Source organism: Hemicordylus capensis, chromosome 4, assembly GCF_027244095.1.
Source record: "Hemicordylus capensis ecotype Gifberg chromosome 4, rHemCap1.1.pri, whole genome shotgun sequence".
Lineage (NCBI taxonomy): Eukaryota > Metazoa > Chordata > Lepidosauria > Squamata > Cordylidae > Hemicordylus > Hemicordylus capensis.
Window position 1 is genome coordinate 230,007,962 of NC_069660.1, and position 25,841 is coordinate 230,033,802.

General features: G+C 45.1%; 1 long non-coding RNA gene across 1 annotated transcript in view; it reads right to left on the minus strand.

Annotated features, from left to right (window-relative positions):
* Window positions 1-25,841, minus strand: part of LOC128324362 (uncharacterized) — a 168,064-nt gene that overhangs the window by 82,358 nt on the left and 59,865 nt on the right. Inside the window, exon 3 of the long non-coding RNA XR_008306809.1 lies at window positions 7,781-7,854. This is a non-coding gene — a long non-coding RNA (uncharacterized LOC128324362). The remainder of the gene's footprint in view (window positions 1-7,780; window positions 7,855-25,841) is intronic.

Consider the following 25,841-nt stretch of genomic DNA (forward strand, 5'->3'; position numbering starts at 1 on the left):
CTATTCTGCTATCCCCTGGTATTGCTATGTCGATTATTTTGACTTGTTTTTCTTTCTTCTCCACTACAGTTATATCTGGTGTATTGTGTGGCAGATGTTTGTCTGTTTGTATTCGGAAGTCCCATAATATTTTTACATCTTCATTTTCTACCACTTTTTCAATTTTATGGTCCCACCAATGTTTGGCTACAGGTAGCTTGTATTTTTTGCAGATGTTCGAGTGTATCATCCCTGCTACTTTGTCATGCCTTTGTTTGTAGTCAGTCTGTGTGATCTTTTTACAACAGCTGATTAGGTGGTCCACTGTTTCATCTGCTTCTTTACAAAGGCGGCACTTGCTGTTTGTTATTGATTTTTTGACTTTTGCTCTTATTGCATTTGTTCTTAGTGCCTGTTCTTGTGCAGCCAGTATTAAACCTTCTGTTTCTTTCTTCAAGTAACCATTCTTAAGCCATTGCCAGGTCTTGGTGATGTCTGATTTTCCACTTATATTGTGCAAATATTGACCATGCAGGGCTTATTTTTCCATTTTTCTGCTCGGTTCCTGACTTGTTCTTTCTTGTAGGCCTGCTTTGTTTCATTGGTGTTGAATAGTTTCACATTATTGACCATTTGAAGTGCATCTTCTTCACTGTCCTTTATAAGGTCTCTTTTCTCCTCCTCTACTGTTTGATGGACTTGCAGCATTCCTCTTCCACCTGAGCTGCGAGGGAGGTATAGCCTATCTAAATCACTGAGTGGGTGCAGAGCATGATTGATGGTCATGATTTTCCTGGACATACGATCTAGCGTCTCTAGCTCTGCCTGGATCCAATCTATTATTCCTGCAGTGTATCTGATAACAGGTATAGCCCAGATGTTTATGGCTTGTATGGTGTTCCCGCCATTGAGTTTGGACTTGAGGATTTTTCTTACTCTCTTGATGTATTCACTTCCAATTTTTCTTTTAACTTCAGTGTGTGCGATGTTATCAGCCTGGTGAATGCCCAAGTATTTGTAAGGTTCTTTCTCTTCCAGGTTCTTGATCTTGCTTCCATTGGGCAATTCTATTCCTTCTGTTTTTTTTATTTTCCCTCTCTTCATTATTAATGCAGCACACTTGTCTAGTCCAAACTCCATTGCTATATCACTACTGAATATATGGAAAGTGTTTATCAGTGATTCGATTTCTGACTGGTACTTTCCATACAACTTCAGATCGTCCATGTACAGCAGATGGTTGATTTTACTTGATGTTTTACATGTTTGGTATCCGAGGCCTGTTTTGTTTAGTATTTGTGAAAGTGGGGTCATGGCGATTACAAACAAGAGAGGGGATAGTGAGTCCCCTTGGAAAATGCCTCTTCTAATGCTAACCTGTCCAAGTGTCTCGCCATTGATTGTTAACTGTGTACTCCACATGCTCATTGGTTTTTTTTATAAATATCTGAACGTTTTTGCTGACACCAATAGCAATATAGCAATAGCACTTACATTTATATACCGCTTTATAGCCGGAGCTCTCTAAGCGGTTTACAATGATTTAGCATATTGCCCCCAACATTCTGGGTACTCATTTTACCGACCTCGGAAGGATGGAAGGCTGAGTCAACCTTGAGCCCCTGGTCAGGATCGAACTTGTAACCTTCTGGTTACAGGGCGGCAATTTTACCACTGCGCCACCAGGGGCGTGTTTCTAAACAATTGTTTAGAAACACGCCAGTTGTTTCTAAACAATTTAGAATCCATGTGTGAGGCAATGAATCAAAGGCTTTCTTGTAGTCAATCCATGCAACACTTGGATTGGTTTTTCTTCTCTTGCAATTTTCTAAAATCATTTTGTCAATCAGCAGCTGGTCTTTTGTGCCTCTGGTGTTCGGGCTTTCCTTTCTGTTCAACTGGAAGCTGTTTGTTAGTTAATAAGTGTTGCATCACTTCATCTGCTATTATTCCAGTTAATAATTTGAACATGGTTGGCAGACAGGTTATCGGTCTATAATTACTTGGAACTGCACCTTTTGCTGGGTCTTTCATGATGAGATGTGTTTTCCCAGTTGTTAGCCATTGTTCAATATCACCTCCTTGCAAAATGTGATTGAACTGTTTTGATAGTTGTTTATGAAGGCTTGTTAGGTGTTTAAGCCAAAAGCCATGCAGTTTATCGTCGCCTGGAGCAGTCCAATTTTTAATTTTCTTTGCTCTTTCACTTATTAATTCTGGTGTTATTATTAGATCTTGCATTACATTTTTTGACCTCTTTCATCCAGCCTGCTTTTTTATTATAATCTATTGGATTGTCCCATAATTTCCCCGAGGATTGCACTGTTTCTTCTTTATTTGGTGTTTCTAGGTTTCTTGCAGTTTCTCCTTCTATGCTTTGGTAGAAACATCTCTGATTCGACTGGAATTGGAGATTCTGCCTGTGTTGTGTAATTCTGGCTTCATATCTGCTAATCTTCTTTGACACTGCTGTTATCTGCTGCTTTATTATTTCCAGGACTTCTCTAATTCTCCTTGAATCTAGGTGGTATTTTTGGATCAGATACTGTTTGGTGTTTTCATTCTTCAGCTTCTTGTCTTTCATATCTTTCAATTTACTAGCATCTGATCTAAGCCTGGAGATTTTATTTTCTAATCGAATCTTCCATTTAGGTGATGTACTGCTTTCTTTTTTTACAGGTCCATTGATCTTATATCCGAGCTCTTGTGTTGTTATTGTTGCTGCACTGTACATTAGTTGGTTTGTTTCTTGCAAATTCTTGGTTGTTATTTCTGCAAGTGCAGCATTGACATCTTTTAATACCTGAGCAAGTTGTTTTTTGGCACCTGTTTTTAGAGCTGGAAGTTGAACCCTGGTGGTTGTTTGGTTCATGTGCTCAGTTATTTTTTGCTTTAGTTCTTGTTGCTTTTCTTTTAAACAGCATTCGGGTTTTGGAGGTGAAGGCAAAGGGGCGGTTGCCTGGTTTTGATTTTGAAACAGTTCAGCAACAGTCGTATCCTCTATTTCTAACACCTCCTCCAACTGCGCCTGAGCAACTGCTTCAGTTGGTGGTAATTCTTCTTCCATATCTTGAGCCTGTGTTGCTCTTTGCAGTTCTTCCAGCTCAACTCCTGTGAATACTTTATTTCTTATTATGAATCTTCTCTGGTCTGCTAGCCTTTGTTCTGTTATTTCTGTATCTGGATGCTTCTCTTTCCAAATTTGGTACATTCTTTTAAAATAACCTATTATTATTATGATTATTATTATTATTATTATTATTATTAATTTACACAGTCAGAAAGGTGTTATTGACTCATTTGTTTTATCCAGACATCGAGTCCTCCCCAAGGACCTGGGATGGTTGAAGTTTATTATCAATGTTGTTGCTGTTATTTTAGATATCGTTGCAGAATATAGGCTGTTCCGAGTAAAGTTGCTTTTTGTAATTAGCTGTTAGTGATTTCTGTGGCCCCTATAGTGTTGATGTGCACTTCAAGTTGTTTTGGAACTGCACCCAGGGCGCCAATTACCATTGGGATTATTTTGGTCTTTTTCTGCCACAGCCTATCAATTTCAATTTGTAGATCTTTGTATTTGGTGTTTTTTTTCTATTTCTTTTTCTTCTATTCTGCTATCCCTTGGTATTGCTATGTCAATTATTTTGACTTGTTTTTCTTTCTTCTCGACTACAGTTATATCTGGTGTATTGTGTGGCAGATGTTTGTCTGTTTGTAGTTGGAAGTCCCATAATATTTTTGCATCTTCATTTCCTACAACTTTTTCGATTTTATGGTCCCGCCAATCTTTGGCTACAGGTAGCTTGTATTTCTTGCAAATATTCCAGTGTACCATCCCTGCTACCTTGTCATGCCTTTGTTTGTAGTCAGTCTGTGTGATCTTTTTACAACAGCTGATTAGGTGGTCCACTGTTTCATCTGCTTCTTTACAAAGGCGGCACTTGCTGTTTGTTGTTGTTGCTTTTGTTGTTGTTGTTGTTGTTGTTTCCCTCTAAGAGGGGTTCCCAGATGTTGTTGACTACAACTCCCAGAATGCCCAGCTGCAGTGGCTTTTGCTTAGGGAATTATGGGAGCTGTAGTCAACAACATCTGGGAATCCCTCTTAGTGGGAACACTGCACCCCTTTTACTATATAAACTGCTTTGAGGGGGAAAATCATTCAAAAGCAGTATATAAGCATAAATTGGGAGTAAGTATAATTTTACATGCAGTTGGATTTGCTCATGAATGTCTTCCCCCACCCCCCTGTTGTTTTGCCCATTGTCTGTTTTGGATTGTAATCACCTTGGGGTCAGGAACCTGTCTGGCTTTTGTCTAAGTAACTTTGTGAGACCCTGATGGTGCTGTAGTAAATAAATAGATGGATAGGTAGATAAATGTTGCAGCAGAAGAGGGTGGGACTTGTATTCAGACCCTCTTAGTTCAGCTCCACTGCTCCTCTGGGGTCTGCTGGTGAATATGTGTATGTTGGCATCCCTTCTATTTTATTGCTTTTTGTTGTACTTGAATACTGAAACCTGTGAGCTAGCAGAGCACATTTCTTGTATGCTCACAGGAAAGTGAGAAAATCCGGAACTACAACAAAGCATTGGCGCAGTTGCGGGGTGGGGGGTGGGGGGGGAGAGAGATCAACAAACAGAAGACAAAAGGTCTTGACAGATATTCAAAGCAATAATGATCTGCCTCCCATAGATCAGACTACAATTAGCAGGAGCAGAGCTAGTGAACACATAGCATGCTGGTGATCTTTTTTCACATTTGGATACATAAACAAATCTTTCTGGTAGCAAGAGTGTGAAAAGAGACCCCCTCTGCCAGCCTATTACCATATGGTGTCAGACATTCCCGTTTCTCAAGAGGATAACAGCATGGCAGCAATATTACATTTCTAAATAATACATCAAAGCCAGGCTTGTCATTTATGGCCATTATTGAGCCTCTGGGTAGATGAGTTGCTTCTCTGTTTTCTTATTAATTTAGAATCCCAACAGCCATCTTAGGTTGCAAGGTACAGAAGGGAGAGAGGGAGCTGCACAAGGAAAGATGCCAGGTGTAAAGAATCAGTTGAGTACAAAATCCAAAACCAAACAAAGAGATACAGTGGGATTTCCTGATGGATGGAAAGGCACTCATTGCCTCTTATCATAATGAGTAATGCCTTTGCTGTCAAGATAACTAATGTAACCTATGGAGAAAGTAAGGGCATCACTCCTATTTATGCCATCATTTCACAGAGAGTGAAGAGTATATCGCACACATTTCGATGAAATAAATAAGGGAAACCACCTGTGGAAATGTCAATCACCAGGAGAAGGGAGATGGTTGTTTAAAAATAACTGGAATGTAAGCGTCTATCACTACAGAACTTTTGTGGCAAATCCTGCCCACCTAATTCAAGGGCCCACCAATCTCCAAACTTCTAACCTCATAAAATTATCCTGGATTACCACGGGCTCTGCTCTTTAATTACCGTGTTCAATTACTCAGCAGCAGTCTATTCAATCCTATGCACGCTTACCTGGGACTAACCCCACTGAACTCAGTTCTAAATAAACATGCATATATTCAGGTTGCAAGTTAGGTCTGTACTATTTTCCCTGCTTTAAAATAATCCTCACTGAATTACTTTGCATTTCCCTTTGAATGGTTTAATGTATTTTTTAAAAAATTGCTCTCCACTTTGATAATTCTTTTGAATTGAGATTATAAATCTTCAAATACAGAAATACATGTGAAGAGATGAACGAAATGCATTTCCCACTCTTCATTCAATATTTTTATTAAAATCAGACATTTGTAATAGCTGAAAATTTTGCATTTTCACAGGAGTGAATGTTAGAGGCCGCCAAGAAGCAAACTGGATGAGTTGCTGGAGATCCATGACCAGATCCCCCACCTCTTTAAATTTTCTTTAACAACCATGGGGGATCAGTGGGATTGGAAATGTAGTACAGGGGACAGGGGCTTAACGCTTTCTCCTTGTACAATGTTGCCATTGGCAATATCCCCCACAACCCCACCATAGTCTTTATAAAATTGATTACTGACTTTAAAAAGAGGAATGGTTCTTATACATAACAGGAATTTGTGAAGTTCCAAATGCATATACATGCACCAAATCAGTTTTGAAAGCTCTCTGTATTAACTCCCCTTCTTAGAATTCAGGTGCTAATGGAACTCAAACTCTGAATGTTACAGTCAGCAGTAAATTTGATAATACTGTACTTTATATTCAGGCTATTTCTAGTGTTCAGTTAATTTATCTTGGCTGCCAGACAGGTTGACTAATTAACAGATGTTCATGTACTAAAATATTCAAATTCTAAGCATTAAATAAAATTGCTTTCAAATATTCAACAAAACCATCAAAAATGTCAAGGGAGATACAAGGGAACAACCAAGGTTATATGCAGTTGTGTAAGAGAGAAATTGAGCTGATTACAGTGCATTTGAATGGATTTGTCTATGATCAAGTTACAGTACTTGTAAATATGCCAGGCAAGAAATGTTTCAGAGATGGAAACCAACAACAGTAAAAGAATGAGAATATGATTTAATACTTAGCTGTTTTACCATTATTGATTCACTTGGCAAGTGTAGGAGCTGAAGCTAGGCAAATTGGATAAATAGCAACAAAATGAGCAGATTATGTCTGTAATCGTTGGACAAACCTTTCTAGTGTAAAGTCATGTAAGTCTATTCTACATTAAGGCCAAAATACAGCCCAGAGTTAGAAGCTCTAAAAGCACTGGTGCTACGGGAGAAGTACCTGTGTAGCACCAGTGCTTCTAAAGAGTTCCAAATGCTGCACTGGTGTTTGTGCAGAGGGGCATATTTCTATTACTTCCCTTGCCTGAAAGCAATGTCCTTGCCTGAAAGCAATGACCCTGAAAATATGTCCTAGAGGGTTGCACAACCCTCCAGGACATATTTTTGGGTGACACATAGTGCTTCTGGTGGGACTGAAAATTCCACTCCCTCCCCACTGCATGAGCAGTGGAATTGAGTTAGCTGAACTATTCAGAAGCACTGGTGCTTCATTGGTCTCTGGATGTCAACCATTGTCCTTAATCTTTGCTGATTGCCAGATACAGAAGCTGCTTAACTGAGGTTGCTAGATTTAACACAAAGCAAGGCTGCAATAGTTCACAGAACAGAGTATTTATGCAGTGGTTATTAATTAGTGCCTATTAATCATATTACCTCCATGTTCAGAGGCAGTATGAATATGAATATGATAAATATTTATATAAAGGAAGGCCTTGATAACCGTGGATTCATTATCAGAGGATTTGCGTATCCACGGTCAGGTAAAGGTCACCTGACCTTGGCATACATGGAAAAAGAGAAGAAAAAAGCACATCAACCTTGCATATCCGTCAGTCAAGGTGGCCAGAAATGACTGCTGAGGTCATTTCTGGCAGCCATTTGTGTTTTGGAGCCTCAAAATGGCTCCATTTTTTAAAAAAAAGGGGGGGAAATGTGATTCTTGGCTGATTTTTGGCCGATTTGGGGGCATTCCAGGGCACAATGTGACTCTGGGGGAGCAGCAAAGCATGGTGGGGAGCTTCCCTCCACATTACCTCCCAAATTTGGCTGATTTTTGTAATTTTCTATTATTTTCCCAACTGGGAACCTAACCCCAATGACTCGATATTCACGGTTTCCATATCCACAGTTGCATCTGGGAACGGAACCCCCACGAATATCGAGGTACCACTTTTCAACAAAATTTCCCAAAGCAGTCTACATAGATATAAATAAATAAATAAAGTTCAGTATGCCAGTAAATAATACTTACTGGCAAGCAACAGTGGAAAGGGCAGTGGTCTTCATCTCCTGCTTGTGGACTTCCCAGAGGCATCCAGTTGCCTACTGTGGAAACAGGATGCTGGATTAGATGGACCTTTTGGTCTGGCACCAGGACTCTTCTTATGATGTAAAAAGACAATTCTGCTGAAAATTGGTTTGTTTTTTTCCTTTCCCTCCCAACTAAAAATTACATATAAACCTATATTGTCTGCGGCAATCTTATATTTTTGTGCCAGCCAGCATGAGGCTCTCCAGCTGTCATTGAATTACAACTCCCATCATTCCCAGCTTCAATAAATTGATTGATGGAAGTTGTAGTTCGGCAACAACTGAAGAGCTTCAGATTGGCCACCCCTGTTATATCAGTTGTGGATGGCATCTTCAAATGCTACTGCAGGAAGCCAAGTCCTAAAACATGGATGGCCATAATTAGATTACATACTCTGTGAAAGAGCTTCACTCTGCCTTAACATCTGCAAATAAAACCACAAGTCAGCTGCCCTATGCAGTGATCATTTAGTTTATTGTCATGTAAAAATGTGTCCTCAAGTAGGAGTACAAAGCATGGAAAATTGACCTGCTTGGTCCACTGGAGTGAAGTTGCCACAGCAAATTTGATTCTTTGTTCTGGTGTATATCTTACAACAGTAGCATTCATCTCAATTTACACTGTCACAACAATGAGAAGGTTTTGGCCTGTCGATATATTTACGTCTAAAAATTATTTATAGTCTGTTGCTGAAACAGCATTATTTTCCAAAGTGGGGAAGATGATGTTGGCCCCACTTTTCTTAGATGATGGATGGTGAAACAAATTGGGGTGGGGTGCGGGTGGGAATGAATAAACATCCAGCATTTTAGCAATACAGAGGTATTCACATTGCTTCTGGGAGGCTCTCATCCATTTTGCAATATAATATGAACTAATCTTAATGTTACTGATGGTAGAATACCTGCAAACATATGAGTGCTTTCAGTAACTCAGAATTTCAGCTCTGCAGTGGAAATTATGATTACCATGGCAGTATGTACAGACAATGTCAATCTTTCCAGGTTCAAACCTTGAAAAGACCAATGTACCTTTAAAAGGATTATTTATTTTTTTTAAAGACAAATTGAGATACTTAATCTCTGCCTTTAAAAGAAACACTCAAAGCAGTTAATCATAAAGCAGCAATATATCATAAGAACATAAGAACAGCCCTGCTGGATCAGGCCCAGGCCCTTCTAGTCCAGCATCCTGTTTCACACAGTGGCCCACCAGATGACACTGGAAGCCTACAGGCAGGAATTGAGGGCATGCCCTCTCTCCTGCTGTTACTCCCCTGCAACTGGTATTCAGAGGCATCGTGCCTCTGAGACTGGAGGTGGCCTATAGCGCGCGCACACACACACACACACACACACACACACACACATTTTTGCTGACCAACTCTTTTCCTAAGCAGATCACTGGTTAATAGTCCAGGAATTCCATTAAACTATGGAAGTCTCTGCCAAGGGACATGGTGTATGTGATGGCACACCACCACACGTGGTGATAGCTACCAACTTGGAAGGCTTTAAGTGGGGCTTAGACAAATTCATAGAGGACAGGTCTATCAGTAGCTACTGATTCTGATGGTTATAGGCTACCTCCATCTTCAGAGGCAGGATACCTCCATATATCAGTTGCAGAGGAACAGCAGCAGGGAGGGAGCCTTCAGGTCCTGGTGGTTGTGTGGCTTCCCAAGGCATATGGTGGAAAGGATCAGACCTTAAGGCTATTTTCATGACCACTTGAAAGTGGGCTAAGAGAGCCCAGCCCACTTTTGATTGCGCGTGAGAACTACCGAGCTTGCAGGAAAGCCTGGTGGTTCAGTGGCGGCTAGCCTGCTAAATACCCCTCCCGAAAAATGAGGTTAGCGGAGCAAGTGCTCCGCTACCCACGTTTCTGCGTTCATGAACCACCATGGCATGGCTCCATGCCACAGCAACTCATGAGGACATCTCCCAATGTCAGGAATCTCCCCAGAATGCCCTGTCACTCGCATTTATCTCTTCCCCCTCAACTCTGCTGGCCAGAGGTATCTGAGTGATCAAAGAAAAGAAGCAGACGTTTGTTTCAAATTAGGTGTAAGCATAAGCGGAACTGGGGGGGCAGGCAGGGCACGTGCCCTAGGGGCCACTGAGGTGGGGGTGCCACACCAGTTCCTGCCACCCCCACCCCACTGCCCACCTGCCCAGCCCCAGGGCCCCTCAGCCACTTGCCTCCAGCTCTGGCTGATCAGCGAGGCCTAGGATCGGCAAGGCCTGCAAACTGCAGAGCTCTTCTCTCCCCGCCTCTCAGCTGATCAGCGGGTGTGCGGGGCTTCCAGAGAGGCCTCTCTGAAGCCTATACTCGGCAGGCCAAGCAAGCCAGGAAGGAGAAAGCAGGCAGAGTTCTCTGCAGCAGACTCTCTGCCCAGACCATCCAGCACAGCTTTTGCCAGGTAGGCTGTGAATTCCTTTTTGTGGTCCCCCCACCCCTATAGGACTCTGCTTGCCATAGGGCTTTGATATGGGGGGTGAGGTGAGACTGAGAAGTCTCTGAATATTTCATTTAAAACAGAATGAAAAATGTGCTGGCTTTAAAAACAAAAACTATCTAAAAAGGCCTATAAGTGGCTTGTTTCATGTCAGAAAATTACAAACACTTCTGGAACAAGTATATTTTATTTATTTTCATTCATTCATTCATAAATGCACTTATGTTCAAGTTGTTTTGCAACCCAGAAGGCTTGAGTGAGAACTATGAAGCATGTGTTGTGCTTTTATTTTATTTTATTTTTCTTGTGTGTGAACTGCTCCCCAATAACTTGCAGGGACTTCAGGGTAAATCTGGCCAACATGTGAAAGCAGCACCTCCATTCCAGAGGAGATGTGTGTTAAAGGGCTTTAAAAGCCCCGTGTGAAAAACTTCCTGGAATCAAACTTTACTGAAGTTGTTCAGAATTCTGAGAAAACAAACATAGGCTCACCCTGCATGGTTGAAAGTCTCCTTTGCTAATCTGCAGCGAGGGGCCATTTTAATAATTAGCATTGCTAGTGTGTTCTAGGCATTAAAGTAGCACAAATATATAGTACTCAATGTATATCACTATATACTGTGGAGTGTGCATGTGTGTATTCAGTGAAATGTATTTCCAGGCAGCATACTTATTTTGAAATATCAGACTTAAATCCTTGAGGGCCTGGGGTGTGTGGAGGCCCTGGATTTTGAGGGGCTGGGGGCCCATTTTATAATCTCATCTTGGCCCATTCCAACCTTGCTATGCCCCTGGCAGTCACTACACATGGGTTTCTGCACTTCCATGTAGAAAATGTGTCTCTTGTAAATTGACCCTGAATTTTCCATCCATGACTGGGATATCTGAAAGTTAGAGTCAATAATAAAAGAACAGCACACTGCTTGTGACAGGAAGGGGCAAATTATAATGATTTCTTAGTTCGGCAGGGGCTGGTTTTGGCCCTGGCAGAACTTGGCTATCTGCTCCTGTTGCAAATTCCTCTGTCTAGTGTGGCAAACGAATGTATCCTCCTCCCTCCTGGTGTCAAAGTAAGCACTAGTGTGGTGAATGCACATATACCCCATCTTGAGCCAACAGTCATCATAAGGCAAAAGCTGGCAGGAATCATTCACTGGTTTATAGACACACACACACCACCACCACCACCACCACCACCACCACCTTCTTCTTCCCCTATTTTGCTAGTGGCTATTTGGGCAGGTGATCCTCTAGGACAAAGTCATGTTTTTTAAAGAATGAGAGGAGACAGAGAAAATGACACTTGGAATCCTCGCATAATTCCTGACTGTTGTTCTAAGTCTTTTACAGAGATGGCTCATGTTTTCAGGTTTTGATCAACCACCATGTCTAGATGATACAGTGTTCCTTTTAACAGGGATTTCCAGATATTTTTGACTACAAGTCCCATCATTCCTGTTTGGACAGGGGCGCAGTTTCAGTGCTTGCCCTAGGCGCTATTTTCCCTAGTTACTCCTCTGGGTGTAAGTCAGACACAGACAGAGATTTGTAGAATCTGGAAGGCAAAAGCTGGCTAGATAGCTGAAGTTCCTTGGGGTAGAGGGCCACTCCCTGGGAAACTGATGTGACTTGTTGCTGACTTACAGGAGTGCTCTGCTATTTCAGTTCCATCTAATGCTCAACCTGATATTTGTACATTAACGAAATATTATGAAGACGCAGTGATCTCTCCTTCAGAGGAAGCCAGAATCTATCTCAGCAGCACAGCAACCAGCAGCTCACTGTTCAGAATGTCGCTTGCTTTGTTCTAATGCTGCTTTTGATTAAATCCATCAAATCTCACATCTTACAAGAACTGGACACCCCACATAGATTCAGAGAAACAAGTCTGTAAAACATTGTCAAGCATTACCTACATGCAAGCCTCATTGTTGTTTTCCCCTTGTCATGGTAATTGGCAGAGTCACAGGCTGGGCCTCCTTGAAGCTCCAGGCCCCACTTTTCCATAATTTTGTTTGTTTGCTTGCTTGCTTTTTCAAATTTGTATACCACCCCAAATGTCCATCTCTGGGTAGTTTAGAACATAAAACAAATTAAAAAGAAAAACCTTAAAACAATTTAAAACCACAGTCCAGTTAAAATGCTTGGGTGAAAAAAAATCAGTCTTTCAAGACTTTTAAAAAGTTGTCAGAGATGGGGAGGCCCTTATTTCAGCAGGGAGCATATTCCAGAGTCCTGGGGCAGCAACAAAGAAGGCCCATCCCTGCGTAGCCACCAGAGGAGCCGGTGGGAACTGCAGACAAACCTTTCCAGATGATCTCAATAGGCAGTTAATCAGTGAGATCAAACCTTTTCAGCAGGGAAAAAACCACACCAATGATTCTCCAGATACGCAAATCTAAAGCTGAAGGGAACTGGTTTTATATTTTATTAATTGTAACCTTTTCACAGTAAGGCCACTTACTGTACACACAATGCAGAAAGAAGTTATGGAACATAATGGAAAAATCCATTTACTCCTTATGGACAAATGACAAAGCCTGTACAAAGTTCAGAAAAACAATGCCTTTGCCTACAAATTTATTTGGGTTTGATTGATTGGAGTGCATATATTCTGTCTTTGAGCAGGTATTTCTGGAGTTAAGAATAAAGGATGCTTCTCTCAGCTGAGCTCTAAGTAGTGCTCAGGAGTTAATTTAAGATGACATAGAAGACGAGCTAGTAAGTAATAGTGACCATGAGTTAATTAGGTTCAACATCCCAAGGGAAAACAAATTACCAGGAGTGTCATAGTGGCAGTCATTTTATAACTGATGGGTTCAATAAAGGGAGAGAGGAGAGACAAAAATGGCCACATAATCGTGTTGTTTTTTTAAAAAAGTAAATTGTATATGTATATGATGCAAATCATATACAGGACAACGGACGGGCTTTCAGGAGATATTCATACATCTCAATTCTTGATCTCTAAACTGGGGGCCAGTAGGAACACATGCCAATATATAGAGCATAACTGGAATATTTTCTATTCCAGAACATGACTGGAAGAGATGCTGGGGAGTAGGAATTTTTTTCATCTGGCTTCCCCCACCTCATCCACTTCTGGATTGGTAGAGGGACTCTGGCTGCAGTTTCTGTGCCCGTCTCCCTTTTGAATGCTATCTGATGTTTTGCTCACTTTATTTGCTGTAACATCAAATGGGGTAGCAGTGAGGGCTGGGGACAAATGTATTGTTCTGCACTCCTAAAAGGAAGACTCCTGCTGACTACAGTATTGTTGCCAAGTAATTGGTTGGGCCTGGTACAGGCATCTGTCTTGGGTTGTCCAGAGATGGGGAGACAGGGGATGACTCTGAGGCAGCTATTCCAGTGGTGATGGGGAACTGACAAAGATACGACACTGGTGGGTCAGCAGGCAATTAAAGGGGAAGGGAACTCAGAAATTTAATTGCTGTTTCCCTTACCAGCAGGCCTATCACTTATTTGATCTTGGAAAACAGTACCAATTACCCACAGAACTTCACCTTATTACTCTGTAATGCCAGGTCAGTCCAAAATATGTCAGAGATCATCCATGACTTGATTATGGATGAAGGAGCCAACCTGGTATGCATTACGGAGACCAGGTCGAGAGAGGCTAGTGTCCAGTTTGGTCCCACCTTCTCCCAGTGGAGAAGTTACTCCATGGTGGAGCAGGTGAGAGGATGTGGATGGTAGGGATGTGCACGGAACCGGGCGGGGGTGGCTCGAAGGGGTTCGGGGTAAGGGAGGGTGGGGGAGGGTGGGGGAGTGTGCCCTCCCCCCGTGTTTCCCCCGCTGGTTCTGGAGTTTTGTAAAGTCCCTCGGGGCAGCAGCATACCTCCCTGCTGCTGCCGCCGCCACTTCTTCTTTGGCTGGAAGTACCGGGTGCACAGGCACACACCACAATCACGTGCAAGCCCGTCTGACATGCGCTTCCAACTGAAGAAGGAGTGGCAGCTGGGAGATATGCTGTCACCCGAAGGGATTTTACAAAACTCCAGCACCAGTGGGGGGAAAGCAGGGGGAGGGGTAAGTGCAGCCTCCCCCACCCTTAAACTACCCCCACCCGCCAAACGTTCGAACCGGCAAGTGTTTGAACCTGTTCAGAAGCCCATAAAAGGGCCTCCAAACAGAATGCATTACAGTAGTCAAGCCAGGAGGTTACACAGCACATGCACCACTGTTTTAAGGTCATTTACCTCCAGAAATGGGGATCGCTGATGTATCCAATCTTCCATGGCAAGGTGATTGAGTGGTTGGTGGCCTCTCAGCTCCAGGCAGTTTGGATGATACAGATTATCTAGACCATTTCGAACTGTCTTTTGAGTGGTCTATGGGGTTGATACTGCCTTGGTCAGCCTGATAGATGATTTCAAATTGGCTGTTGACAGAGGAAGTGTGGCTCTGCTGATCCTTTTGGATCTCTCAGTGGCTTTCATTACCATTGACCATGGTTTCCTTCTGGGTCACCCAAGGGAGTTGGGATTGGGTGGCACCATTTTACAGTGGTTCAATTCCTACCTCTCTGGTGCATTCCAGATGGAGACTTCCAGCACTTGGAGACTGCTGCTCCGCAAAGCGAGAACTAAAGTATGGAGTTCCACAAGGCTCTATACTGTCTCCAGTGCTCTTTGACATCTACATGAAACTGCTGAGAGAGATCATCAGGAGGTTTGGTGCAGGGTGCTATCAATATGCTGAAGATACCCAAATCTATTTCTCTATATCAACCTCATCAGGAAATGGCATAACTTCCCTAAATGCCTGCATGGAGGCGGTAATGGGCTGGTTGAGGCATAACAAATTGAAGTTGGATCTGAATAAGAAGGAGGTACTGGAGGTCAGGGACTTGAGAGATGGTTTAGGTGCCTGTTCTGGATGGGGTTACACCAGGCCTGCTCAACTTAGGCCCCCCAGCTGTTTTTGGACTACAACTCCCATAATTCTCAGACATAGCAGCCAATAGCCAGAGATTATGGGAATCGTAGGCCAACATCTGCAGGAGGGCCGAAGTTGAGCAGACCTGGGTTACACTCTTCTTAAACGATCAGATACATAACTTAGGAGTGCTCCTGGATCCAAAACTTTCTGTAGTTTCTCAGGCTGAGGCAGTGGCCAGGTGCACTTTTTAATCAGCTTCGGCTGATAAATCAGTGACACCTATTTCTGGAGGTAAATGACCTTAAAACAGTGGTGCATATGATGGTAACCTCCAGGCTTGACTATTGTAATGCACGCTACATGGGGCTGCCTTTGTATGTAGTCTGGAAACTAAAATTGGTACAGAATGCAGCAGCCAGACTGGCCTCTGGGAAAACCCAAAGGGACCATATAACACTGATTCTGCAAGAACTGCACTTTCAGTCAGAAAATCATACCATTTACTACTCAGGACAAGAACATCAAAGAAGGAACGGTGTTGCTTTCATTGTCAGGAAGGATACAGCAATGACAGTACTTGGGTACAATGCGGTCAGTGACCGACTAATATCAATTAGATTTTGTGGACAACCCTTTAACATGACAGTTCCTCAAGTCTATACCCCAATGACTGACGCAGAAGAAGAGGAAGTTGATGGGTTCTATGCTCAAGTTCAGTCTGAAATTGACAAAACATGCAAGCAAGATGTGATGCTGGTGATTGGAGACTAGAATGCCAAAGCTGGAAAAGGTAAGGAGGAAAACACAGTCAGCCTATGAAACAGAAACGAAGCAGGAGAATAACTTATTAGTTTCTGCCAAGCCAATGATCTCTTCATTGTTAACACATTCTTCAAACAATCAAAGCAGCACCTTTTCACATGGACATCACCAGATAGAGTACATAGAGTACATAGAAATCAAATTGATTACATTATTGTTGCAAGGAGCTGGAAGAATTTGGTTATAACAGCAAAGACGTGGCTGGGGGCCAATTGTGGAACCCATCACGAACTGCTCATGTGCAAGTTCCAAGTCAAGCTACAGCGGAAATACAAAGCTATCCAGCTTTCACAAAATGATCTTGAGAATGTACCCAACATTTTCAAGAAGAACATCAGGAACCGCTTTGAAGTTCTGATCCTCATTGATAGGGAACCAGAGGAACTGTGGAACAAAATCAAAGAAGTTGTTAAGAAGTTGACAAATGCGAAAAGAGACTGTCAAAGACCAAGAAATAGAAGAAAGCAAAATGGATGTCAGAACAGATGGTGGAAATTGCCAAGAAGAGGAGAGAATCCAAAGTCAAGAAAGATAAATACGTCAGGGAGAAACTTAATAGGGGATTTCAGAAAGCTGTTAGAATAGACAAGGAACAATAATACAATGACATCTATAAAGACCTTGAGGATGGAAATATACATGGAAAAACAAGGCAAGTTTTCCAAAAGATCTCTGAACTCAGTGGGAGGTTCTAACCTCAAATTGGTATGTTAAGGGATGCCAAAGAACAAATAGTAACTGATTCAAAGAAGATTAAACAGAAATGGAAGGAGTATACTGAAAATCTGTACAGCAGGGACGTCAACGTCCAAGATTCTCTAGAAGATATTCCCTACTTGCAAGAACCTCTAGTACGGGAAGATGAAGTTAAATCAGCACTCTGGTCATTACCAAGTCGGAAGGCTACAGGAATTGATGGAATAGCTAAAGAAATTTGTCAGGCAACAGAAGAAGAATCAGTCACATCTCTAACCAATCTATGCCAGCAAATTTGGAGAACAACACAGTGGCCAACAGATTGGAAGAGGTCAGTCTTCATACCCATACCAAGGAAAGGAGACATAACAGATTGCATAAACCATCGCACAATATCCTTAATTCCACATGCTAGCAAAATAATTCTCAGGATCGTCCAATGCAGATTAGAGTCTTATGTGGAAAAGGAAATGCCGGATATTCAAGCTGGTTTCAGAAAAGGCCGTGGAACAAGAGACATCATTGCTAATGCACTCTGTTTAATTGAGAAAGCCAAAGAAAACCAGAAAGAAGTCAATATGTGTTTTATTGACTACAGAAAAGCCTTCAATTGCATCAATCATGTCAAGTTGTGGAATATCCTTTGGAAAATGGGTGTCCCAAAACATCTCATTGTATGCCGCAGACTAGCACTTGGTAGGGTTGCAATGAAAGCCACTTCATTGTGTACAAGTGGGAGTAATGCCACTTGTGCAGCATTACTCCCATTGGAAGTAAGGAGTTGTGCAAGTGGACTCTTGTGCATCACTGCCAGGGCTGGCTTCCATACATGCAGCAGGCCCAGTGGGTCAGAACTGCTGGTGATGCTTTGCACAACATGTCAACCAGGGTCCGCAAGGTCAGTAAAAAGGCTAATTTTGTTGTTGTTGTTGTTGTTAAGTTGACTTTTTATTGAGGGGATCCGGAGATGTGAGGTGAGGTCATTATTTAGGTGGAGTTCCTGAACAAGATGGGTTCTAGTTTGCCAGTTCTGAAGTGACTCCAGAGTTGCTTTGATTGCATGTTAGGGCGCACTTGCTCAGTCCTCCAGGACTTGCCTTTTATCCCGGGGCCATTGCTTACTCCACATGGAAATGTACTGCTTAAGACTTTAAGGACTTAGGGTGTATGACCTGCCTTCCCAGGTTCGTTGCACCAGTTCAAGATACATGACTAAGCTATTTTGGTCCCAGTGGAAGTTTGCTTCCCTCATAGCTTGTCTCTGCTCAGGGTTAAGGCTAAATTCCAAAATGGAAGAGAAACAAGGAAGGGGAAATCCCTGAAAACCAGTCCTGTGCTCTTTGCACGAGTGCACGTGCCTTGTGCACTCATAATATGGATCCCTAACATAATCTCTGGATCTACACCATGGTTTTTTTACAGCTTTTTTTGGTTACACCATGGTTTTTTACAACTCTACAGGCATATTAATCAGAGAAGCATTTCAGTTCACAGTTTAATTTTACAGCCTTATTGTATTGGTTTCTGAATCTGATATTTCCCCCCTTTTGTGACAGTAGCATTCTTTCTAATAGTTAATTCCAAAGCAGTAGCACTCTGATAGTTAATTAGTATACAGTATCATTCTAAATGTTAATTCCAAAGCAAGGTGTAACAATGGTGGTGGTAACCACCCCGCCACACACACAAAAGAACATTGCTAAAAATGGGCAGGAAACAACAACAAAAGGACCCATCCATTCTCATCAATATTAAAGCTCTTTCCTTGCCTCAAGACAGTCTTGGATACTGTAAACCATGTAGCAGTAATGTGTTATCAGAGCAGGCAGTCAAAAGCTATGAGAGAGCATCATTCTCAAGGGAATCTTTAAAGAAGAACTGTTTGCTTTTTCCCCAGTACGGTCAACACTAGGGAAAGGTTTACTCTGCAGTCTTTCTAGCATTAACATTTCATGTTCTGGTCTGAGTAAATCCGAAGACAACAGGCAAACTCTTTCTGACACAGGGGGTTTACTTATACCACTGCATTAGTCATCTCTACCTTTTCCTGTCTCTATGTAAACATGTTTATTCTCTAGCAGTGGCAACCAAACACTTCCTTGCTTTCCAGAGACAACATCCATTTATTTGAATTTTTTTTCCCCAGATTCCTTAAAGATAAATTGCACGGGGTGATCAGGGAAAGGTAGATCAGATCAGACCAGTGATCAGGGAAAGACAGAGGAGATTAGGTGTCTTGGTAATCTGGCAGTATCTGCCCTGAAAGCATGTTGGCTTTGTACCGACCATTTTGTTCATGTCTCTGTCTGTGGCATGCTATGGTGTCATTTCTATTAGGTGTGTAAAAATGCTTGTCCTGGGAAAGGGCTGGATTTGATTGCTTTCCCATGCTTTTCTCCTGTCTTTATTAACTTACAATATCCATGTCTTTTTTTTTTTTAGAATTGCTTCATCCTATTTTTAGTGGCTCACATCCGGACTAGCACTGCACTGGTGCAACAGTGCTGAATCCAGCCTAACAATGTGTGCCATCACATAAGGCTGGGGAGGGTGATTTTTACCAATCTTTCCTTCCATCTGAAGCTCACTGTGCCTTCCAAAAAGATTACTCTGACAATCACACAGCCTCATGTACAATACAGAAGTTCCTAGATTCTGATGTCAAATAGTAGTAATTCTAGTAAGAGAACAAGTTATGGAATTCAGTGTATTTTTTCAGTCTCATTAATTATCCATGGCCCAATTCTGAAAAAATATGGAACCGCACCCCCACCTCCTCCCACTCTCCCGTCAGTGTTCAGACATACTGGAGAGTGAGCTCTCTGCAGTCAGCAAGACTGTAGAGAGGCGGGGGAGCTGACTGTGAGGGCTTCCTTCTTTCGTAAAGGACAGCCCTTGCAGCGAATAGGAGTCAGAGCAAGGAAAACGCTTCCTCCCTCAACTCCAGATTGAGGCAAAGGCTAACTGCACTCCCTGGATCAGACTACTTCGGTTGCCACCAAAATACAGTTTATGGCAGTGGAACTTACTACAAACCTAAGATGACAAATGAAGTTAGGGCAGGGAAACACGAGTCCATTTTTTCTTTTAATTCCAGTTCCCTGGGTTTGGATGTTCAGCTAGCAAAACTGGAGGTGAATGGACCTCTGGTTTCATATTTCTTCTGAACCTGGTCCATTAGACTCTAGAACCAGGCAAGCTAAACCTGGATGTAGCAATAACATCACTTTTTTTGTAGGTTACCAACGAATGGGTCAATTTATAGTCTGCTGAGAAAGTGACTGACTTTTATATATATACTTACCAGTTTAGGTCCACACAGTGAGTAATGATAAATTTCTCAGCCTTATGTTTTCATATGTTTTTGCAGACCAAAGTCCTTTCACACACACACACACACACACACACACACACACACACACAGCGCCAAAAGGGTTTTATTGAAACTAAGGAAACTCCTGTATTCAAATTTGGAAGGAAGGAGCTGGGTTGAATTATCCATTACCCTAAACACTCTATGGCAGTGTTTTTCACTGTAAAGCTCAGAAGCTGGTGGCGGCTTCCATTAACCCTAAGTATGGCTCCTTGACTAACTGTTTATTAAGCCTCTGTGCAACTTCAGACAAAGCTGAATACTCTTCACAGTCCCCCTGGCAACAGGCGGAGGTGACTGTTCCCACTGTGCAATGCTACATATTGCCCAATGCCAGTGAAGCATCTGTAAGGGAAATTGAGCCCTCTTGAGCCGCTACAGCATCTTGAAAGCATGCATGGCATCTTGGGAAAAGTAGCCCTTCCCAGCATGTTCCCCATAGAACTCTTAAGAGAGGACTCCACTAGGGATGTGCATAAAACCGGTTCTCCCGGTTCGGTTCGGGTCCGAACCGGGTCCGGACCGGACCGGGGTGGTTCGGTTTTGGTTTTGCCAGACCACCCCCCCGGTCCGGTTCGGTTTCGAACCGGTTCGGATCCGAACCGAACCGGTTCGGATCACAAAAAGTGGCTGGTTTTGAAGGGGACATTGTGTTCTACCTGCCACCCAAATTTCAAGTCGATTGGACCTTCCTCTGATTTTTTACAATTTTTTTTCAAAAAATAAATTTTTGCCCATAACTCACAATGTGGAGCCCTTAGGGGCAAAAAAGCTGGGGTGGGTGGTAGCCACCCATGGGTGTCCTCCACCCCAAAAATCCCAAGGCAATTGGTGGCTCCTAGTATTATTGGTGAATTTCTGAAGAAAATTTTTTTCCCATTGGCTAGAATGGGGGTTCGGGGCTGCCCCAGACCCACCTCTGTGGGGTGGCAGCACCCCCAAAGTGGGTCCGGGGCCATGGCAAAAATGCCCTCAGTCCCTCCCAGCAATCCCCGTAGAGATAGGAGTGATGGTTCTGTTGTTTTTCTGAGGTATTCTGAGTGTAGATTCTATGATAGCTTATGAGATTTCCAATGAGACACCATGAATCCACTCTCATTTGCTATCACAGAATCCACACTCACTCAGAACACCTCAGAAAAACAACAGAACCATCACTCCTATCTCTACGGGGATTGCTGGGAGGGACTGAGGGCATTTTTGCCATGGCCCCGGACCCACTTTGGCGGTGCTGCCACCCCACAGAGGCGGGTCTGGGGCAGCCCCGAACCCCCATTCTAGCCAATGGAAAAAAAAAATTTCTTCAGAAATTCACCAATAATACTAGGAGCAACCCAACAATTGCCACCCCATCTTTTTGGCCCCTCTCTCTGGGCGCCCTAACACGTAACACCTAGTCAGTCCATCTTAATGCCTACCTACTACCACCACTCCTATCCAAGCAAGTAAGAGGAGGACACTCAGAGAGACAACACCCACTCTCTGATCTAACAAAAAGGCCACTGCTGTGCTGCCTGCCAGCACAGCAGCAGCAGCGGAGCAGCACACTAAGCACAAGAGCAGCACACACAGAGAAGAAGCAGGAGGCGGAGCAGCAGAGCAGCAGACCTGCCGCTCTGCATGATGGGTGACGTGATGCCCAAAGGAACCACCGCCTCACTCAGTGCCTGCCACTGACTAGGCCCGACAGACAGAAGCCAGCCAACCTGCTCTGCTCTGCTCTGATGCTCCCCATGGATGATGCACACACACCCTACATCTGCATCCCAATGACCAGACCAGACCAGACCAAGTGCGCAGAGTCAGCACAGGCCAGCAGCCACCAGCCCAGCAACAACAACAGCTACTACTGCTACCACCACAACCAGTGTTGCCGCTACAATAACATTCCCAGTCCAGTCATGCGCGCCACAGCCTGAGCCTAGCACACAGCCAACAGCTGCTGCCAGCCAGTGCCTGGCAAGCCCAGCCAACATGAGGAGGAGAGAGCTAACAAGTAGACGGCGCACGCACATCACCAACCCATCACGACGGCGCAACTGCAAGGGGAGAGGGCACAATTACAGGCAGGAGGAGGAGGAGGAGGAGGAGGAGGAGGCGGGCGAGGCAATCCTAGCACAGATTTGAAAGTTTAAAATCCACCAGGACATCTTCTAGAATCTAGACTTCTGTTTTTTCTACCACCAGCTGTAGTGTCTAGTTAGTCAGTGTGCTGTGCAGCTGAGCTGAGCTGAGCTGAGCTGCATGTGAGGAAGGGTGATTGTAGCTAGTTCTTTAGTTTCAGCAGACTGAGCATTGAGCATGGGCAGTGGCCTTGGGAAGCAACACAATTACACGACACTCACCTGCTGCTGCTGGTTCTAGAAGTTGCCTCTTCTCGTCTTCACCTCTTCGTGTGTGTGTGTGTGTGTGTGCAGTGAGTGCATGCCTTTTGCCTTGCTGGAAAGAAATGCTTCTCTGGTCCACCACCACATATCTGCTCAAGGACACAGAGGCCCAAGGCAGAGGTGGTGGCACCAGTGTGAGTGCATGTGTGCTGGTGGTGTTTGCCACCACAGGTGTTTTGTGTGTGTATGTGTGCGCTGCTAGCTAGGAGGGGGGAGGGAGGCAGGGAGGGAGGCTGGGAGGCAGGGGGGAGGAAAGGGGAGGGGGAGAGGGATGTAGAGGGGATTGAAGGGGGGAGGGTCCGGCTCAGAGTTGGTCAGCCACATATTTGTGCACACACGTGCTCACGTGTGTGCTTCGGTGGGAGAGACCAGACTCTCATCATCTGCCAGACCGGGGTTGGGGGCAGGTGAGGCGGTGGTGGGCTGGAAGGGAGGGAGGATGGAAGGTGGTGAAGAGGAAGGGGAGAGGATGAGAGGGGAAGGATGGAGGGAGGCATGGGGGGGAGGAAAAAAAAATGTAGACAGACACACACCACACTACACACAGAAAGCATCCACACACAGAGACAGTGCTAGGCATCCATTCACACAGACAGACAGACAGACAGACACACAACAGGAAGAGACAGACTGAGCCTGCACCACACACACACACACAGACCCAATTCCCCCCCTGCACAGTTATCAATCAATATGTTGTGTTGGCAGCCAGTTCATTGCTATTCTGATGGTTTTGGGTTTTTTGCCATCAGCCAACATCAACAGTGACCACAATCAAGATGAACATAAGATGATAATAATTCATTCGTTTCATTTCAAAAAATCACCCAATCATCTTCTCCATGTAAACCAAGCCCCCCACACATGATTTCTGGTGACATTTTCAATAAAATCAATTCATTTGGCATTCATCATTTTGTTCTCCCTTTGTCACCTTTTTTTCTTTCTTTTGCATAATTTTGAGGCTTGATTTTGACATGGGGTTTTTAAAGAAAAAATTATTTACATGTTTATTTACATACAGTATTTACATATCTACACTGCATTTTTGAACGTATACCCGCCGCTGCCGCTAAGTCTAGTACTCCGTGGGCTGTGCTACTTTGGGGGGGTGTGCCGTGCCCACGCCAGGTCCCCAAATGCTGACAGGTGGATAGATAAAGGGCCTGTGCTGGTCAGCATTGGGTTTCTTTTTAGGTGGGCGTGGGCATTGTAAACATCTGGCCAGTCGCAGCACTACAACTACTACTACAACTGCATCTCTGTGTGGGCACACTACACGCTGCGACTGGCTGGCACGGCTCAGCATCTGTCACGTCAGCTCAGCTAGAGGTGGAAGGGGGGAGGGTAGGGATAAGCACAGAGTTCGAGCCAGGCAGGTGACCAACCATGGGGCAACCCACGGTAATCACTCGCCCGTCTCAAACTGCAGCTTGGGGTAGCCCAACAGGGGGAGGTTCACCTTAAGGAAGACCAGCTGCTCCACCAGACCAGGGTCCAAGTGGGAGCGAGAGGGTGTCACCATGTCCCCGGCACGTGAAAACACCCGCTCGCTCTGGACACTGGTTGGGGGGCAGGAGAGGAGGCGCACAGCCACCACCGCCAGGTCCGGCCAGACTTGGCGGCGGCTCGCCCAGAACTGTGCGCAGTCCACGCCGTCTCCCTCCACAGGCTCCTCCAAGTACTGCGCAATGCATTGCTCAGCACTGGAGGGGGGCCTGGCAGGTCGAGCCTCCCGCATACCAGGCATGGCGCCATAGCAGAACCGCTGAAACCACTGGGCGGATCTCGAGTCGGTAGCAAATGGCTGCTGCGATGGCGCCGCCTGGGATGCCGCGCTGCTGGACTGGGAAGAGGGAGGGGAAGGGGAAGCTGACGCCGGCTGGCCGCCCATGCTGCTGCTGGGTGCGGGTTGGGCCGCGAGGGCTGCCCCCGCACCACTACCAACACCCTGGTCTCTGCGGGCCCTAGCGGCCTCCTCCTCCCTAACCTTCTCGACCAGGATGCCCTTCCACCTGGGCAAGTCGTCGGCACTCACGGCATTGCCCTTGAGGGCTGGGTGACAGAGACAAGCGAGGACATACTCCTCCCTGTCTCCCAGCACATCAACGAGCCGCTTGTCAACCCCAGACCTCAGCCTCCCAGCCAGAGCACAACCCTCTGGCGTGGTCAGAGAGATATGGAGTCCACCCATCAGCTTCTCGAGACCAACAGCTGTGGGCAGCGCCTGGCTCAAGGGAGTGGTGTCGCCACACAAGCCCTTCGTGGCAAGCTGGAAGGGCTCGAGTGCCGACACCGCCTCGGACATCTGCTTCCACTCTGCGTTCGAGAAGTCGCAGACATCCAAGGACTCGTCCCTCGCCAGGGCGACAAGGGCTCTCTCCTGCTCCAACAGGCGCTGGAACAGGAGGAAGGTGGAGTTCCACCGCGTCTCCACATCCGTAGGGATGAGATGGCGAGGAAGGCCAAGGTCATCCTGCTTCTGGCGAAGCAGTCTCCTGGACTTCTCGCTGCGGTGGAAGTGGGCGGCCAGCTTGCGGGACTTATCCACAAGCGTGGCCGTGGCAGCAACAGCACCTGCGATGGGGCGGGCCCCCTTCTCCTGGGACGCCCTCAGCTCCTTAAGGCCAAGGGCGTCCCTGACGGTCAGATGGAGCGTGTGTGCCATACACCGTATGTTCACACAGTCCATGACTGTCTCGACAGCGGCGGTAACGTTGGCTCCATTGTCGGTGACAATGAAGCTGCGGGAGAGGTGTGGACACCCGCCAATCCACTCCTCTATCTGGCGGTCGAGTACGGCCGCCACCTCCTCCGCGGTGTGCCTCGTGTCCATCGTCTCCACGTGCAGGACGGCCCACCTGTGCCGTAGTGCATCGGGAGCCGCGCCGGACCCGGAAGCATCGCCCACGGAGGTCCCCTCACTCTCCGGTCCCCACCAGTGGGCAGTGAGGGCCAGGAAAGAAGCGTGCATCCCACTGACACTGGTCCAGAGGTCAGTCGTGAAATGCACGCTTGTCCCGGCCGGAGCTGCACGCAGCTTGGCCGACACGAGCTCCCTGCACCGGCGGTACAGGGAGGGGACCACGTTCCGGCTGAACGTCGTCCTTGAGGGGATGACGTATTCGGGAGCCAGGTATTGGAGAATACGGCGGAAGCCGTTGTTCTCGACCACCTGAAACGGCTGGTCATCGGTGGAAATCATCTCCCCTATGAGGCGGGTGAGGTGATGATGGTCCACGCGAACAATACGCTGGCTGCCCGGGACTGCGTCCACCGCTGGACGGGCAGTGTAGCCTGCCTGCTGGCTGGCACACTGCCGCTGCCCGCCCTAGTGGCAGATGCACAAGGCGCACTAGCGCT